The sequence below is a fragment of the Orcinus orca genome, chromosome 9, assembly GCF_937001465.1.
Source record: "Orcinus orca chromosome 9, mOrcOrc1.1, whole genome shotgun sequence".
Taxonomy (NCBI): domain Eukaryota; kingdom Metazoa; phylum Chordata; class Mammalia; order Artiodactyla; family Delphinidae; genus Orcinus; species Orcinus orca.
In genome coordinates this window covers 8406150-8425952 of record NC_064567.1, presented here as the reverse complement: position 1 = coordinate 8425952, position 19803 = coordinate 8406150, and the positions used below count along the sequence as shown (strand labels likewise).

The 19803-nt window shown below is 37.6% G+C and overlaps 1 protein-coding gene and 1 non-coding gene across 3 annotated transcripts in view; both read left to right on the top strand.

The window, feature by feature from the left end:
* The window catches only part of CNTNAP2 (contactin associated protein 2), a 2019732-nt gene that overhangs the window by 1034326 nt on the left and 965603 nt on the right, over window positions 1-19803 (top strand). The window lies entirely within an intron of this gene.
* LOC117198090 (U6 spliceosomal RNA) lies at window positions 9907-10013 on the top strand. Its single transcript, XR_004479027.1, has one exon. It is a non-coding gene; the product is annotated as a U6 spliceosomal RNA (small nuclear RNA).

The window sequence follows — 19803 nt, the reverse complement described above, 5'->3', positions numbered from 1 at the left end:
AAAAGTCTTACTGTCACCCAGAACAATTTCTCCTATTGCATTTTTTGATCTGTAAGTCAGAGAAGTGACCTTTCAGCACTAATGATGTTCAAGTGGTGTTTAAAATTATATTAGGGAAAAAAATGGAAAAGTAATTCATAAATATTCAGTGATGCAAAAATGGTTAGCTGAGGCTAATATTAAAAATGTAGGGTATGGGGCTTCCCTGGTGGTGCAGTGGTTGAGCGTCTGCCTGCCGATGAAAGGGACACGGGTTCGTGCCCCGGTCCGGGAGGATCCCACGTGCCGCGGAGCGGCTGGGCCCGTGAACCATGGCCGCTGAGCCTGCGCGTCCGGAGCCTGTGCTCTGCGATGGGAGAGGCCACAACAGTAAGAGGCCCGCGTACCACAAAAAAAAAAAAAAAAAAAAAATGTAGGGTATGATGAGAACCAATTGCTTTAAATCTTCAAGTTTGAAAACCTCAGTTACCTAGAATTTTGTAACGATGGACAATGATTTTGAAAGGTTTTGATGAACCACTAGATGGGTAAGCATCTGTTCAAATAAAAATGATTAGTTACTTGCTGGCAAAGCAGGAGATGATTTGAGAGTCATAATTAACCATAAGCTGGACATGAGTCAGGATTATAACACTTATTATTGCAGCCATGTATAATAATAAAATTTCTTCTACTCATCCTACTGAAAGATTTTTGAGTGCTTGATATGAGCAAGGCACTGTGTTAGGAGCCAAGCAAACATTACAAAAAAAAGATAATAGTATTTTATTATAAAATGCAGACTGTTCTTAAGGACCACGATCCAAAAAGAATGTGTAAGACTTAAGCTAAATTCAGAGGAGGGTAGTGATAGTGAATGTGGAGTATGTTAAGAATCTTATGACTCAGTTTGAAATGTTTAAAAAACTGCACTGATTTCATTTGGAGAGAAGATTGGGGAATGACTGAAAATAGAACCTTAAGCATTAGAAAGGAACTAAGTATAAGACAGTGTTTTGGCTGAATTGTGTCCCCCCCAAATTTGTATATTGAAATCCTAACCCCTAGTACCGCAGAATGTGACAGTGTTTGGAGCTATAGAGTCTTTAAAGAGGTAATTGAATTAAATTAAAATGGGGATTTCAGGGTGGCCCTAATCCAATATGACTGGTGTCCTTATAAGAAGAGATTAGGACCTAGACAAACACAGGGAAGATGGTGTGAGGACACAGCCCTGGGGGCAGCCATCTGCAAGTCAAGGAGAGAGGCCTGAGAAAAAAACAAAGTTGGTCTTGGACTTCTAGCCTCCACAACTTTGAGAAAATTAATTTTTATTGTTTAAGCTTGTGTATTTTGTTATGGCAGCCCCAGCAAACTAATATAGGCAGTAACTTTCTACCGACGGTGTCCTCAGAGGAACAAACGCTTAGGAAATGGACCCGAATATTGCAATGAGTTAGTTAAATTATAAATATAAAATATGTATATATATAAATATAAAAAGTAGCTTCTGACTATAGCGATTATCTGGGAGCCTGTGAAGTCTGCTAAGAAGTAATAGTTTAAATCAAAAATTATCTATTTTTAACCACTGGTATAAGTAAGCATTGTTCCTCCTTAAAGAAAAAACAAACTTAACTACAGGAACATGTCAGGATTCCACTATAATTTATCTACTACCTTTCTTTGGACCAGGTCAAAGATTTGCCTGAAATATTTTGACTTATACATAGTATTAAATAGTGTTAGAGTGACATTATGGTATGTTTTTTCCAATATCTTTTTATTTCCTTCACTCTGAGGGTGCTGTACCCAGAAGAAGTGAATTAGGCTAAGGGTCCTCATGCTGTTACAGTATAGAAACCATACACACAGTTCCTTCAATTTAGCTTGAGTCATACATACGGATACTTTGATATTTAAATGACCTTCTCTCTCATTTCTCTATCCCCCTAAAAAACAATCTAAAATCTATTTCATTCTTTGGGGAATCACTTTGAATAAAATGAAAAAACAATTTGCAACTAAGACATACAAGGGAGAGAGAGTGTGTGTATTTGTTTGAGTCTTTGGAGACATAGCATCTAGCAAACCTGAGACACCCATGACTCAAAGAGAAATGGTTTGCTTGATCCCAGAGGTCAGTGAGGCCTCTGGATTCCAACCTGGGAAGCTTTATAGATATAAGCAATGCATTTGCTTTATTTGGTTGACATTTATATGACAGGGACAGACAGAGGTGGGGTGAACCTACTCTATTTTTTAAAAGGCTAAAGTTAAGGAAAATAGAAGCAGAGGAAGTAGAGACATGTAAGATGATGACACAAAATAAGAGCGACCTTGGGCAGAGCCTGAATCTTCTCGTGCTTTCATATTGTTATATGAGGCTCTTAGGAAAAGCACACCCTCATCCAAAACTGTTTGCCCAAAGAAGCATGGAAGTTTACAACTAGATATTTATTGTAGGAAGTATTTTTAAGCAACTTTTGAAATACAAATACTTTGCATAAATGAGGATTTTGGGGGGTTTTTTGGTCCATTCTCCTCCATGACAAAGTTGGGTAGAATGGTAGGATGAGGTAGGGAGGGGGAAAAAGATCCCACAGTTTAAAGTGGGGAGGGGAAACATTTTAAGAAGTTGAGGGATTGTGGATAAGGAGTGCCAAACAGGCGTGGATGAACCACGGCAAGAACAGCCATGACTCACTGGTTCCCACCAGCACAGGTCAGACCACCAGACTTATACCTGGGGAACTTCCAAAGTGGCCAGCCTGGAGCAGTTGCACAGAACCCTTACAGCTGTAAGAAACCTTATGGCAGGAATCGCAAAAATGCCAATCACAATCGCATGGCAGCCTGAAGCAGGACGTGTTAGAGCATCAGAACCTCAACAGAGCTATAGATTCAACAATGTCCCCCTGCTTGATTATGCCATTGCTCCTAAGCAGTTCTGAGACATCTTGAGATCCAGAAAAATAAAGACACTCTGCATTTTCTAGACAGAGGTTTCAAATTCTAGATAGAAGGTGATCATTTATCGAGAATTCTGCAAAGTGCAATAAACTTCTGAGGAGACATGTCTTTGGCTTATAGAAAGGGCACCATCTCTTAGGCAATTAAGACTGAGTTCACCCTTACAGTTGCACAGGTAGTTCACTGCACAAGAACTCTCTGGTAAGGGGTAAGCGAGAGTTGAAATTGAGCCCCTGCCAAGCAGGGCTGTGAACACCCAGAATAAGGGTCACTACTTTCTAGTGTTCGCAAATGTGTTTTCAGTTGACCAAGTTATGAGGCCAGTAGGCCACCTTTTTTAATTTTTCAATTGTGCAAAAAAGTTGTAGAGGCCTGATTTAGTCATTTTCCTGCATGATGTATCATCCTCAGGGACCCGGGCAGGTGAAACAGCACTGGGGTCTTTGATAGGTAACCATCTCCATGCTGCACGAGCTCCAAGTATCTGAGTACTCTGAGACCAGTACTACAAAGAACACAGTCCTGCTAGGATACTTCTGCAGCCTAAGAGCAATTCTGCAGCGTTCTATTCACTGAGAAATTTGTGCTTTCATAAAAATGATTTAAAAACCCTATCTATTATTACAGTGAATAAAATGGGCTTTTGAGCCTATGGTTGGATTTAATTATTATTTTTATGGCAGAACTGGGGGTCTGGGAGTAGTTATAACAGTTGTTTTTTATACTCTCTTTTATTGAGTCGTTTATCATAAGCAAAATTCAGTTTCTAACTTTAGTTCTTTAAGTTTCTAACTTATCTGTTTTGTTTGTTGTGTATTCCTGTGTTACATCTCTAAAGATTAGAGAATAGTATTTCATTTTCTCCAGCAAAAGCTATTTAGCAGTCTAGGATAGCATGATGGTTAAATGGTAAAAAGAAGAGATGATTCGAAATTAAAGTGACAACAGTGAGGATTAACAGGGGCATGCAAGGCTACACATCAAACTCATCTCTACTTAAGCTTCGCTTTCAACAGCAGATTTTCTATGGCCTCCTGACTTTCCTGCTCATCTCAATCCCAGGTTCCTGGTAATCAGGCCAAGAGGAGGAGACATGAAGCTTATTTAGAATAAATGTGTGCGTTATGGTAGTCCAGGCAGCATGCTTTTCACATTGCTAAGCCTATTCCTGCTATAAAAATTATATTTATTAAGTCTAGGAACATTACATATTCCTGTAATACTTCAAAAATTGCAACAAATAAAGTTTAAAAAAAAAGCATGGACATTTATTTAAAAGATAACAATAAAGGTAATAGAAACATTATTAATGATGTCCTATTATTTGGTATCATTGGATGACACACAATGAATGATAGAGAAAATGGTAAGATTATTTTATTAATTTAATTCTGATGGTGATGTCCTCCCCTAGGATCCTGTTTCCTTTCATGTTTACTGTACACATTTTTCCTCTCCTTGCAAATATATTTCAAGATTTACCCTCTATATAAAGCCTTACCTAACCACACCAACCAGGGTTATCATTTTGTTGTTGTTCTGAACTCCTGTAATAGTGATACTTTCTCTGACTCTAGACTTGCTGAGGGCAGGGACGGGATCCATTCGCCTCCTATTATACCCCCAGCACTTACCGAACTGTTTGTATTTCGTAGGAATTCAGTTATTGTGTGAATGAGTGAACACCATGCAAGCTGCACTTAATTTTTAATAGTACTCCCCTAAATTTTGTATTTGCTGAATATGTTTCCGATTATACAAATCTTCATTTCCCTAGCCCTCCAATCTTCAGTTCTAACTAGGGAAGTTAACCTAATGAAGGAGAGTACAATTTGCCCAAGGAAAATCTGGTGTCAGCCCTGTGGTCTTTCTGGTCTTCACAGAATGGTATTTAGGGCTGTGTAAGAAGCAGTGGGGGGCTTCCCTGGTGGCGCAGTGGTTGAGAGTCCGCCTGCCGATGCAGGGGATACGGGTTCGTGCCCCGGTCCGGGAGGATCCCGCGTGCCACGGAGCGGCTGACCCCGTGGGCCGTGGCCACTGGGGCTGCGCGTCGGGAGCCTGTGCTCCGACCACAGCAGGAGAGGCCACAACAGTGAGAGGCCCTCGTACCGCAAAAAAAAAAAGCAGCAGTGGGATGCACCCTCCCCATGCACACACCCCTTCACTCTCCCCTGAAATCTGGCACCATTAACCTGTATGTAGCCTCCTTGGTGCTGACCCTTCACTTTGATAAGAAAAGTCATTACAATACAAAGCATTAGAATCCAAATTTTTGGAAAAGGATTGAATTTTTTCCTCATATACAAAATGATCAAAGGATTAAAGCTTTTATATTCTCTGCAGGGATAGATCCAGGCTTTGTGGAACATGAAGCGTCATACAATTTGGAGTTTGGGGAACTCTTTACAAAAAAGGAATACCGGATTACAAAAACAAAATTAAGTATAAGGTAGAATCTTTATTTAGAATGAGAAAAAACTCACAACAAATTACTAGACCCTTCAAGGCTCAGGTCCCTTATTTTCTGAGATCTCGTGAGGCAATTTACCAGAAATGAATGTTACCTGGCTTCCCTCCGTAGAAGAAAACTCCTAGCAATGTCCAGTCTCATGGTGGTCCCATAAGTGAGCTCAGTTAGCCTCACATTAAATTTCCCTCTGGCCCTTAAGGTTTGGAAAAGAAATACCCTGTGTGTGTGTGTGTGTGTGTGTGTGTGTGTGTGTGTGTGTGTGTGTGTATGTATATATATGAATCTTCCAAGGCTCATTTCAAGAACTAGGAATTCATTTGCCTAGTCGACATAATTATTTTGAATATACATCCTCTGCAAGATACAGATAGAGCACCATCCCTCAGGGAGAAGGAGTCAGTCAATAATTATCAACCACAGGAATAAATGTATAGCCAACCGTGACAGTGTTATGAAAAATACACAGTGTTCTGAGAGTATATAACAAGGAAACAGGAAACTAGGTACCCAGGGTTTTGTTTACATTTTTTTTAATGTTTTGAGCATCTTGATTTATGTAATTTTAGAAAACAGGCGTAATATTTTATTTCCTAGGAGGGAGAAAAAATTCATTTTACTAACAGTCACCATGAGATTAAACTTTTTGCCCAAGGTCACACACATGAGTAACTGTCAGTGCTATTTGACTTCAGAGTCTCTGCTGTTAATACAGCGCTAAGAGGTTCAAATACCTCCAGTTCCACCACCAGTTATTTGAGCTTGAGCAAGACACAACTGCTCTCTGTTGCAGTTTCGTCATCTCTCCAGAGTGGTTTCTCAGAGCTTTCCGAGATGCTGCATCCCAGGCTACAGTCCTCATTTTGCCCCCGATAAACTTAACTCACAGCTCTCACATTGTGCAGTTTTTTCAGTTGACAACTGTAATAGATAATAGCATTCTTGTTTGCTATGTTTATTTTGCTTTTCGTGGTGTCAGGGTTGGGGGATGAGAGAGGCTAGGGCAACCAAGCAAGAGGAAGTTCTATTTGAGCTGAAATTTAACGACAGATAGGAATTTAGTAGGTAAAAGTGGTAGGGATGAGGGATATGGAGTTTCAGGGTTAAGAGGGAAGAATAACAAAGACCAATGTAGCCTCTGGTAACTCAAGCCTGGGGCTGGTTTAGGACTCACAATAGCTTTAATGAAAGCAGAAAATCCCAACTTCCTTCTCTGTCTGCGCTATCCAGTAGGTTACTGCTGGCCACATGGGTCTATGGAGTGCTTGAAAAACTCAAAGACTTCCTATGCAAAAAAAAAAGTGCAGTATATCTCACTAGTAACTTTTTCACATTCATTGCATGTTAAAAGAGTGTTTTGGATATATTGTGTTAAATTAAATATATTGTTAAAATTAAGCACCAGTTTATCCTTTTATTAAGTGTGGCTACCAGAAAATCTAAACTTGCAAATGTGCCTTGTCTTGTGGCTTGCTCTATGTTTCTATGAGATGGCCCTGCTCCAGCAATGGATCTCAGCCCTGGCTGTTCATCAGGACCCACAGGCCTCACCGTAGACCTCGGGAATTAGAACCTCTCAGGGTACAGGCTGAGCGTTTGCATTTCACACAAATGACCTGGTGATTGCAGCACTTGTGATTCACAGGCTACTCCTGGAAAAGGCTCAAATGTTTGTATTATAGGTTTTACGTCTGCTTCTTTCAGCTGGGATGCCTCGGGTAAGCGGTCTCTTTGAATCCGGTTAGATTCCAGGAATCTTTGACATGGGGAAGATTTATGTGCAAAATCATTTTTGGTAATCTATTTTCAGAAGGGTACTGTCAATGGGCAGCCTGGGCTGAGGAATGCCTAACTCCAGGGAGACCATTTAAGTAGAAAAAAATGTGACCGGTGCCTTCTCCAGGCTCTACATCGTGGTGGCCCTATTTGCCAGATGCAGAAGTGGCGGCCTTTTGGTCTACCTGCCGCGATGCAAGCTCATGAGGTATAAACATGGCCGCCTATGGCCGCCCCTCAGCGCGAACTCGGGGTGAAGTCTGTTTTGGAAGGGGGGAGCATTAGACAGACACAGTGACAAACGCAAGCCTCTCTATGCATTTTTTTCCCCCAAAGACACTCATTTCCAATTAATAGAACATTTTGGGTTTAGGCATCTCCTTGTCTTAACTTAGCATTTCCATCATATCACTGTTTTTCAGAGTAAACTCTTAAGTGACCCTTATTTCAAGGGTTTTTCATAACAACAGGACCAGTCTTTCCAGAGTCTGAGAAAAATAACGATTCCTTATGTAGCCCAGAAAGCTCAGTTATACTGGTACTCAAAATCATGTAAATGCAAGCTTGTATTTACACGTCTGTTAGACGCCTTCTTCTTTAACAGAAATTCTTTTCTGGCTCCTCCTGTCCCATAGATGAGAAGGGCAGACACCACAAGAGGGTGTTTTTATTCATTTTGTTCTGTATGATCTATGAATTGGGTGACTATATATATATATATATATTTTTTTTTTTTTTTTTTTTTTTTTTGCGGTACACGGGCCTCTCACTGTTGTGGCCCCACCTGTTGCAGAGCACAGGCTCCGGACAAGCAGGCTCAGTGGCCATGGCTCACGGGCCTAGCCGCTCCGCGGCATGTGGGATCCTCCCGGACCGGGGCACGAACCCGTGTCCCCTGCATTGGCAGGCGGACTCTCAACCACTGCCCCACCAGGGAAGCCCGAGGAGCAACATCTTTTAAACAGAACTGTAACCCAAGTACACATTTCTAAGCCCAATTAAGACCAATAAAACGTTTGTAAGTTGAATTAAATAACTCTTCTTTATCCCTGGCATAGAGTAAATTGATTTAAGAGAAGCAACCACTGTCACAGCTATGTTCCAGAGACCGTAGCCTCCAAACACAAACAAATGAAAACACAAATTTGCTGCCCATATTGGAACTCACATTAGAGAAAAATGGTCTTAATATAGATACAATTTTTCTCTGTATACTCATTAGATTGAAGCACTGTTTTCTACTGTAACGACATAACATTTCACTAAAATATAAGTGTGTTTGGGAGTTCATAAGCTATTCTAGTGTTTTGAGAACAGATTTGCAATATTAATGACTATGTTGGGGTTTTTTTTTGCATTGATATACTTTTATATATGCATTTGGTTTATAAGCAAATACTCTTTCTAATGCTGAGTTCAATTGACAAAGAAAAAAAATGAATGAAGCGCAGATGCTATACATAAGAACAGAATGTGCAATGCAACTTAGCCCTGTGGGCTTCCTGGGAAGAACCCACTTATCCTATAATAGGTAGAGTTGCCAGTGGTGACAATAATGCAGTTAGAAATCAGAACTAAGTTGTGCTCACCAGTGTTTAACTGACAGTGCCACAGTGCCTTCAGGGATGAAGTGCAAGTGCTGTTACCATTCATCTCGTGATTTTTTTTGTGGTTCAATAATATATCTTCATAAAACACCAATGATAGCCAGTATTCTGTTGTTCCTGTGAGTGAAATACAATGTGCTTGCAGTATGTTTTGAGGATTCACTAACTATGGCTATGTACACATAATTTGTAATCAAGTTTATGCATGAGTAGCTGAAATATAAATAGGAACACTTAAGACTCTCTCAAAATCAGATTGCAATTTATATAGTCATAGCAGGAGAGTTCAGAGATATACAATAATAAGCCTTGGCGAATGTTAGAGCAATTCAGAAAAGCAGCAAAAGCTAGATGGGGACAAAAAACAGAAGGGCCATAACATTACTGAGGCAAGGATAAGACTGGATGAGTTTAATTTTTCAGAAATAAATCACGGAATGGAGTATCGAAATGGGAATAAAACAGTTCTAGCTTAATCCTATTTGAACTTCTGAGTTGTCTCCCTCTGATTTTTGGTTTTGAGTGGAGATAATTCATGTTTCTAAGTATAATTAATATAAATTTATCTTAAAATTTTGCACATGCACATGATAAACATCTTTATTGTGGGGATGTTGTAACAAGTCTCTGTTTTACTTACAGTCCAGAGCTGCTAGATTTACCTTCTCAAGAAATCTCTAATTGTGCCACTTCTTCACTTCATAAACTTCTTCTGAATGAAGTTCAAACTCCTTAACTTGAAATTCAGAGTCCTTCATGAGTTGTCTTCAACCAGTACCTCTTGTCATATCTCCTGCATGCAAAGGGCTCTTACTGAAGGACACGTAGTCCATTTATCCATTCAGCAAACATACAGTGAGCATTTTAGCTCTGGGGATTCATGAATATATATATATATATATATATATATATTCATTTATGTGTTCAAGGAGCTCAGGAAGGGGCAGAAATCATGCAAACAAAATAACCTGCTAAACTTCCATTCCTTTATTCTTAACAATCCCTTCATTTCAAGTAGCCTTACCATCCATTTCCAATAATAGAAACTCTTCCATGAAGTTTTCATGAAACTTCTCCCTAATGCCCTCAAAAGAAAGTAAGCCAGTGCTCGCTTCGGCAGCACAAATACTAAAGTTGGAACGATACAGAGAAGATTAGCATGGCCCCTGCGCAAGGATGACACGCAAATTCGTGAAGCGTTCCATATTTTTTAGGGGCAGTGTATAAAGGATAAAGGAGTCAACATAAAGGGCCCCCCAGTGACCATATGGTGACAGATTTTTAAATAAAATTACTATTATACAAATAGAGCAGATATAACATGCACACAAATCAAATATTTACCCAGGTCAAAAAATAGAACTTTGCCACCTATTCCATAAGCTCCTTCCACGAGCTTCATTCTGATCACACCCCCTTCCCCTTCTTCATATCCTCACTTTTATAATAATGACTTTCTTGTTTTTTGTTTTTTTGGTTTTATCACCCAAATGTGCATCCTTAAACACTATAGTTTACTCTTGCCTATTTAAAAAAAGATGCATCTCTTAGGATGAAGTTACAACTTGAGCATCAAAAGCACCGTCACCATCATCATCACCACCACCATCACCATCATAATCATCATCACGGTTTACAAGATGAGTTTAGTGAAAGACCATGAATTCAAAATGACTCAAAATAGAAAAGTTATTATGAAGCCTGCCCGAAAGATTACTGTAATAGAAAGTAGTGACTATAATAGATCATGTTTATTTTTTATTGATTTTAATATTTAAGAGGGTTTGATATTTCTTCTATGAATCTTGTATGTTTATAAAGCACAGTCATATGTCTGCTTTATCTGTTAAGAATAAACACTGGACACTGTAAGTCAAATAGCCCCAGAAAATGTAGATGCCAAGAACAGGAAGGACTATTCAGTTTGGGTGGGCACCCACAATAACCAACCTGAAAGGGGGTTCCACAGCGTTTGCCAGATGACCTACCGAGGAACACTTAACTACACAGACTTAATCTCTCAACCCCTAAGAGATTAAATCTCAATGCTAATAAGGGAAGTGTAACTTTATAAAGCTAAGACACAAAAATCAATACTTGATTATGACAAGATAATAGGTTATATATAACAATGGCCAAGTGATATATTTTTTTTTAAAGTCAGAGATAAATACTAGGTTGCAAAATTAAAACCCTACGCATAAGATAAGGCCTGAAATAGTCGCACTGGCATTAACAGGTGTAATTTAACTATAGAAAATTATAGTTAATTTTATAGTTAAGCTTTTATAGAAAAGCTTAATATAGAAAGGTGGTTTGGGTTAGAATCACCTTGAGAGAAACAAGTATGATCAAGAATTAGTCAGTCAATAAACCAAAGTTCTGCAATCTAGGCAGTTCTGATAAGGTAATCTTTTCTTCAGGATCTGCTAAGAATTTTATGACCCAAGGAAAGGAATAAAATTAATAATGCTGAAACTCTGAGGGTATCTAAGAACAAATATAGAAAAACAAGAAGAGAAATAAGAAAGACATTAAACCTATGATATTGATGCTTTAGAGTAAATTTAAGTGAAACTATAACAATAAGTTCTGTAGCCTTTGTTTTATATGTTTGTGAATTATGGTTTCAAAGTGTTTAAAAGGATCAGCTGTTCTAAATATATAATTACAGTTAGTTTAAACTTTTTAAAATGACACGCTTAATAAATCTGTAATCAATATTTAAAGGCCCCAAGAAAAAATTCATTTTCAGTTTGGGGTATTAGATTCATGAGTTTAATAAATTGAACATTAAACAAAGAAAAAAAAAAGAGAAAGTAAGCCATGCATTCCAAAGTTAATTGTCAGTTCTTTATTTTAGCACTAAGCAATATTTACTTAATTTACACACATGTACCCTCCAAAAGTCAGTATCTCTAAAGTCGAGGATAATGTTCCAAATAGTCCCTATCCCCTACATTCAACAGAATTTGTAACTACAGAAAAATCATATATCTGTTGAATGAGTAAAATCATTCATGTTTTCTTGGAGGCAGCATCATTCTTATTTCCTCCTTAATCATTCACCTCCTTACAAATGTAGGAGAAAAAAGTTACCATTTCTCTCAACCATGACCTCGGTAGGTATAAAATCAAGTGATTCAATGACTGAAATGAAAAACAATATTTTATACAATTTTATATTGAATGAAATTTTCATTTTTATAAAGGAAAATGAAACATTCCTACTGAAAATTAATAAAAGCATGATGATTTTCTCCATAATATAGCAATAAAATTTGGTTTTATAATGAATCCTTTAAAAGTATTTCAATCTTTTCATAAGGTGTTAAGTAATAAAACTTGCACAATTACCTTAAAAATGATTCTAAAATTATGAATAAGTGAAATTTATAATTTTGCATCTATAGGATTTTATAACCTTGCCCTTCTAACAGAATGGAGCTTACAGTTTTTTACTGTAAGAGTCAATAAATATAAATTAGCTTCTATCTTGAATATAGATCATTATACATAGCTTGCTAGACACATCCAAAAATATATACTTGAAATAAGAATTATAATGAAGATGATTAAATAACTAACAACAAATTTAATTACTCTGAACCTTTATAATATTATGCCAAATATGTTAGTAATACTTATCTACATTTCAACATGTTATAATGTACATAAATTTATTAGTGATAGATATACTTAAATTTCAGATAATGCATTAAAAAGTTCTGCACAGGATAATATTTAAAAATATGATCCAATTAAAAATTATCTTTTCAAAGGAAAAAGTAGATCACGATTTAACTTCTTGAACAACTGAAGGTGAGACTGTCATTCATTCCTAAAACATTGACTCAAACCAGAGAAGATAAATCTTGATGAAAATGAATGCCTTTCTCATAGTAGACATCAGTAAATATTTGATAAAATTAGGCACCAGATCCTGAAAGTTTCATTGTCACTATTCTTTACATTTATGCCAATAGGTTATAATAATCATATAGAACACATTTTCATCTAGCATCTAACTTCCCTGAGGGAGAGACTTATTCTACCTTCTTAATACCTCATTGTCATAACATAATAGGGGCTAAATTATAGTTTTGATTATACAGTGCCTAATTAAAAAGAAAACTCATGCTAATTGGGCTCCTAGTGTTGCTATGTAGACCAGTCCCAAGAAGATCCACCCTCATACCACACACTACTCATTTATAATCCTGGTAAGCTTGTTAATGACCTTCCAAAGTCAACAAGGATCCTCCTGCCCCATGTTGCCGCACCAATAAAACGAGCCTGAGTTTGGTAGCTGTGCTCTAAGAGCACATGCTCTCCCCAACCCGCCAGGCTGTGGGCGGGGCTGCTTTAATCTTGTCCGCAGGGGGAGGGGCCGAGTTTTCCGGGGTAGGCGGGGCGGGCTGCTCACTGACCCAGCTCCCAGGGCTAGGTGTGGCGTCTCTGTGCAGGCCCGCTGCCGCGGCCATCTTGAGAGCTTCTGCGCACGGCCCGCAGAGCTGAGGTGAGGGCAGCAGCCATTTTTCACCAGGAACTGCGTTCTGAAGTGCCGGGGTGTGAGGCCTCTGCTCGCGGCCCCTGTGAGCGAATGGAACTAGACCAAGCGCAAAGGAAAAGAGAAAAAAAGGTTAGGCTTTATCTTATTACCCAGATTCTATTTTTATTTCCCGAGAATTGTTAACGGGCTTCGCCGGTGACAAGCTCTCCATGGGTTCCCCGCATCACCAGACCATCCTGGGAATTCGCCAGTTTAAATGCTCTAAGAATGAAATCATTGATGACGCCGTCCTTACAGCGGTGACGTTATTACTAAGCTTTATTAGTCAGAGTGGAATATGTTAATATTTACAAGGTGTTGGAAAGAGGTCTGTCCTCACAGGTGCAGGCACCGCCTGAGTAAAGGGATAGGATTTGTTCTTAATATCTGTCTATGTAGCACGATGAACTAATTCAACGCCACACAGAAACAAAGTGATCATTCCCCCACCGCTTTTTTTTTTTTTTTTTTTTTTTTTTGCGGTACGCGGGCCTCTCACTGTTGTGGCCTCTCCCGTTGCGGAGCACAGGCTCCGGACGCGCAGGCTCAGCGGCCATGGCTCACGGGCCCAGCCGCTCCGCTGCATGTGGGATCTTCCTGGACTGGGCACGAACCCGTGTCCCCTGCATCGGCAGGCGGACTCTCATCCACTGCGCCACCAGGGAAGCCCTCCATTCCCTTTTTTTAAACGATGTAAATAGCGTTTGATTGTTTTCCCATTGAACAGAGCTGATTGTAAACTGTGCCCCGTGTAACCATACGTTTTTGTTTGAGCCGAGACGTGGCCAACGTTGAAAAACCTCTGTTTATAAACAGACAAAATCAATAGTGAAAAGAGGGCCCAGTGTCCAATTTCTGTTTGTTCGAGTTCTTTTTGAGAACTCGTTGGTAAGAAATACACAACTGACTTGGGCACAGGAAAACAATAACAGAAGCCCTTTTGTGCCTTTGCTCAGTTCAGAGACAAAAACAGGTAAGACAGCCTCCAGCAGATCTGCCTCATATTCAGGCATCTCTTCCAGCGACCACGGTGGAAGTCGTGCTCAGTAAAATGCAAACGGGGCCACTAAAATGCCAAGAGTTTCATTTTGTTTTGATGTCTTTCTCACAGAATAACAATGTTCGGCTTAGTTCTTTTTTTTTTTGTAGTGCCCTTTGGGAAAGAACGTTTTCTCTTTTAAAAGCCACACAGAGCTTAACACAAGCAGCTTCATTGTTCTCTTTCTCAGGAAGCTAACACAAAAAAGACTAATGTGTTACTGAATGAAGCTATTCATTGCTTAAAAACAAGAGTTAGTAACCATAACTGTTATACTCACATTAACCTTATTTTCACGCTTTAACATAGAAGTTGCTCAGGTGTATTATATGTGTACCATAATTTGCTTAAAAAAATGCTGCTGGAAAATACAAGTCTAATGAAACGAAAAGTAAGATATCTTTTTTTTTTAAAACAATGTTGTATAGGTGTCGGCAAAGTGATTCAGTTGTCCGTATACATGTATCTATTCAAATTCTTTTCCCATTTAGGTTATTACAGCATGTTGAGCAGAGGTCCCTGTGCTATACAGTAGGTCCTCGTTGGCTATCTGTTTTAAATATAGCAATGTGTCGGCTGTTACTTTAGAAATTTGAGTTAATAACCAGTGTTAAGTCCAGCTACGAACACTCAGATTTTGGAAAATGCAAAGTTGTAATACTGATAATAAGTGCAGCTCTGGAAAGTGGAAAAGAAATCTTTGACTTGAAATCCACAACCCTGGGTCTTATTTCCAACTTCGCAACTTATTGCTTGATATTGGCAGGACTCTCACTCTTTGAGTCTTGATTTACTCATTTGTTCATTTTCAAAGTGGGGAGTAGCTCTGGTTATCCACAGAATGACTAGTTATTTGTTTTATAATGTTCACATGTAACTTTCTTCAAAGTTCATAATAAATAAAGGCTGATAAAGACCAATATTATGAACTTCTGGTGCAAAATTTTTATAATAAATCATAAGCATGTGATGTAGGAGTCCCCAACATCACTTAATGATTATCTCCTTTGGAAGCAGGTGAATTCACAAAATTTACAAAATGTATTTGTGAAAAACTTATTTTAGAGACTAATCTTTAAAGGCAATAGATGTATTAATAATCTATGCTCTATGAGGTCAGGAGCTTTGATTTTGATATAAGCCTAATGTCTAGGGCATTACCTATACCATAATATTGAGTGAGTGAATGAAAGAATTCACTGACTATATCCTCTTTCACTATATTCATGGCATGATTTAGTTCATAAGTATATTCCTCATGAATATATTCTTAATGAATATATTCATTAAAACACTGAACCTGTGACCCTAAGCCTCTGATAAATTGAATAACCCTTAAAATTCTACTAATATATTCACATTTATTGAACCTACTTAAGACAAATATATTCATGAATATATTCATGAGAAGAATATATTCATATTCACAGAATATATTCTAGAAGAATATTCCTTAACACAGTTCCCTGATAAATTTGTAAGTTTGATGAATTTAGTGAATTGTTCATGATTTGATTCTTTGGATAATTATTTTTGATAACTTTTAGAGAATTGGTTCTCAGTGAATTGACCAAGAGTCCCCTCTCTTGACTGATTGATATGATCATGGGCAGGTAGGCTACTGGCTATTGGAGCTCATCACCCTCTAAACCTGGGGGCAGAGATATCCTCCTGTGAAATCTCTGTTGAAGGAGGGAAAGAACCCCTTCTTCCAAAAGGAGAGAGGTTAGAGGCTAAAGTCGACTTCAGACCAAGAGCTACTTATCAGATTCCACCTTCTCCCTGAAGTCTGTCTTCTTATTCCTCCTCGTTTTTCAGAGATGGTGGCTTTGCCTTGGGGGTTTGTTAGCAGGTGTGAATGCTTAGTACAGTTACTAAGGACTGAGCTACCTACAAAGGGTACACTGGCTTTAGCTATTAGTCTTAGAAGTATGCTTTGTGTTTATGGTATGTAATATGAATATAGTATGTTCTGTGTATACTCTGTGTATAAACAGTATAATCTATATAAATTAATTACCAGCCACATGATTTTTTTTTTCTCAAGTCATGTATGCTTTTTCAGATTTAAACCGCGAAGGCTTGGCCTCTCATGGAGAATCACTGCTATTGTGAGCCATAGTTTCTGATGAAATTTTTCTCTCTCAGGTATTTGAGAGCAGAAACAAGATTGTGACAGTTCTCAAACTAAGTGAATTGTGACAATGGTGAGCTCATGAGATCTGAGCATTAGAATATTTGAACCATTTTATTTTACCTTTAAGTCTAAGATACAGAGATAGTGAACTCAAGAAAAATGGAAACAAACAAAGCCTAAAAGTGAAAATTTAAAAGGGAAAGTGGTAGACACTCTAAAATTTAGAGAGAAAGCAAACATAAAGAAAGTGAATATTTTTATATCAGAGGGCTTTTTTTCCTCTCCTATGAGTGAAAGCAGTTTGCATTCCCTGTATCTCTGAGACATGAAAGGGCCATAATCATGGTTGATAAGTTAATCAAAAGACAGGAAAGCCCTTAAGTTTAGAAATGAAATTAGACATAATGTGAAAAATGACATCACAGTTAAAAGCCCTTGAAAGTGCCCTGAAGTCCACCTCAGAATTTTTATGAAGTCTTTACATGGTTGTAGTCCCCCAATAATCTTTATTTTTCTTTTACATCACAATTCATGTTAAATTAATGACATGAATAGCTATCAGATTTTCTAAATTACTATTGTTTTAATATTCGACAACTGTGCGCATACTTCATAATTTTTTGATGGCTTCTGTATACATTTATCTCACGACTCTTTAAAGATAATAGTGGCCTCAATATTGTCTACAATTTTACTTATTTCAATTAGGTTATACATCACATAGACTCTTATCTTGCTTTATTTTTATTGAAATATATTATTCATATAGAAAATGCACATATCATGAATGTACAGCTTAATGAAGTTTTTGAAAAATTGGACACATCTATGTAATCTTCACTTAGATCAAGAGACAGACCATTACCAACACTCCAGATTGCTTCTAAAGTCAGTAATTGATTTTAACTAGAGGGTTGCCCATCTAGCAACCAATGCTAAACAATGTTCAATAAATAACTACTAAAAAACAGGATTGTGCTATATGGTACAGAAAAAAATCCATGTATAGCTATTTCTAATGTTATCTTTATATAGGATATGCCCTGTTAATAAGAAAATGATAGATGTTTATATAGAATTTTAGCACTGTAAGGCATCTAATCTACCACAGATTCCCTCAGGTAACACCCTGTGTGGGATTCTGCTGTGTGACATCTTTCTAATCCTTTATTAGTATTCCAGAGAATTTCTGCAGTAAAGGACAGATGCTCTTGCCAAAAGCCTTACTTCTATTTTCAATTTGCCAGTATTTTCTGGGACTCTACCTCTTACGTTAAATCACAGAAGTGGCAAAGAATTCTCTTTCAGAATTGAAACAGTGAAAGATCTTAATTCCTTCTACAGTGCTGGATCCACCCTCCAAGTTGGTCTGCCATCAGTTTACTCTCATGTTTCCATGAAGCTATCTGTGGCCCCCATCTTCTGTCCACTATAGTACAAAATTCAAATGACTGTCTGTCTTTTCAGCGTGGATTCTTCTCTTTTCATCTCAGGCAAAGTCTCTTACATGTACTTTGAGTGGTCCATGACCATTGTGTTTAACGCTTAGAGTCAGCCAGCAGGACAAGTACAGACTTATAGACCAAAATATACAACTTCAGTTATATCAGTATTTGCTTTATTAATATGCTCTACATAACAGTTTTAATTGATACATTGTCATTGGTTTTTCTATTCCCCTTTGCAGTACATGAATGTATTGTAGTCTTATTTTAAGTGTCTAGAGCTGAGAGGAATCTTGTAATCAACTGGTATGAATCATTCATTTTACTGATAAAGATTTCTGGGCCAGAGAGGTAATTGTAATATTAGTGTCCATGCTATCCCAATTCTAATCTGCCTCTATTTTAGTGTATCACACTGCCCTCCTGTCTTATGTGTCCTGTAGTGAATTTCACACATATGTGCACACATATATACAAACACACACACACAACTTGTGTACCTAATACAAATCCATGAAACCACACTAAAAAATAAATCAGCAGTTTAAAAAATTTATGCTCTAATAATATATTAATTTTTAAAATATTTTTAATTTTTAATCTTATCCGATGCTTATCTTATCCAGATTAAAATCCACAAGAAAGGATGGATGGAATAAATTTGTAACCTAAATATATATGAAACATTTTTTATACAAGTGTGATTTCAATGTGCTTACCTGTAGCATTTTTCCTCTCCCATTTTGCCACAAAGGCTGAGAAAACCTACCAAAAGGCAGTTGACACTCAAAAAGGATTGTTGACTTGAAGATTGCAGGAGAGAGTAGTTTATAAATATCTGGAGACATGCCCTTCATGATTCAATGCTCTTGAGTAGTCCAGTTGGAGGAAATGATACTGAGCTGAAACACACAGAAGCTGCCTCTCACACTAGGAGTCACATAGTAGAACAAGTAGTAGAGAGGTTGGCAAAAAAACAACTACTTGTAAAAGGTAGGGACTGAATCTTTGCCTATGTTTGTGACCTAGGTACAATAACTAGACCCTGCCTTTGAGTAAAGGGTGAAAATTATTCAGTGGCAAGTATAAAAACAAAGTTCTGTTAAAGGGGAGTAATGCAGAATTATCTGAAATGAGAAACTGTGGTTTTATTATGCCTTTTATGATGCAATTTAAAAATAATGATTTATATTCAAATCATAAAATATACCTGAACATAATATTTTAAGATATCTGTTCCATGCCAGGACTCTGCTCGTGATTATCCTCTGAACTCAAAAATTTCTGAACCCGTGAATGTCTGGATAACTTCTCTAAATTAAACACAGTTTTCTCACTGGAGTTACCCAGCACACACAGGTATAAAAAAAGCTCTGTTTTAATCAAAACCACTTACGTTCACAGCTCTCTATGGTTATGATAAAACCAAGACTTTGAAAAATATTTAGAAGAAAAGAGGGAATTTTGTTATATGTACTGTTTTAAAGAAAGCTAATCTTAAATTCTGACAATTGTTAATTTTAAGCTTTGAATTTGTTTTATTATCAAAATTTAGAAAAATGAGAAAATGGATTCAAGAATTAACCTGGGCTAAATTGCTATTATTATCTTCATTTATGCTGTTCCTAGTATTCTTTCTCTAAGATATTCTTTTTACATCACTTTTATAATACCGATGGGACAGAATAGAAAAACAGTCATTGACTGATAGTGTCATGTAGCTCTATTTTCTCCCTAATGTGTAGGAGGACAGGAACAATGTGCCTTTGGGACATGGATGAGATAAGGTACTCTGTAATCATTCTAATATTCACGAGTGGGGTTATGC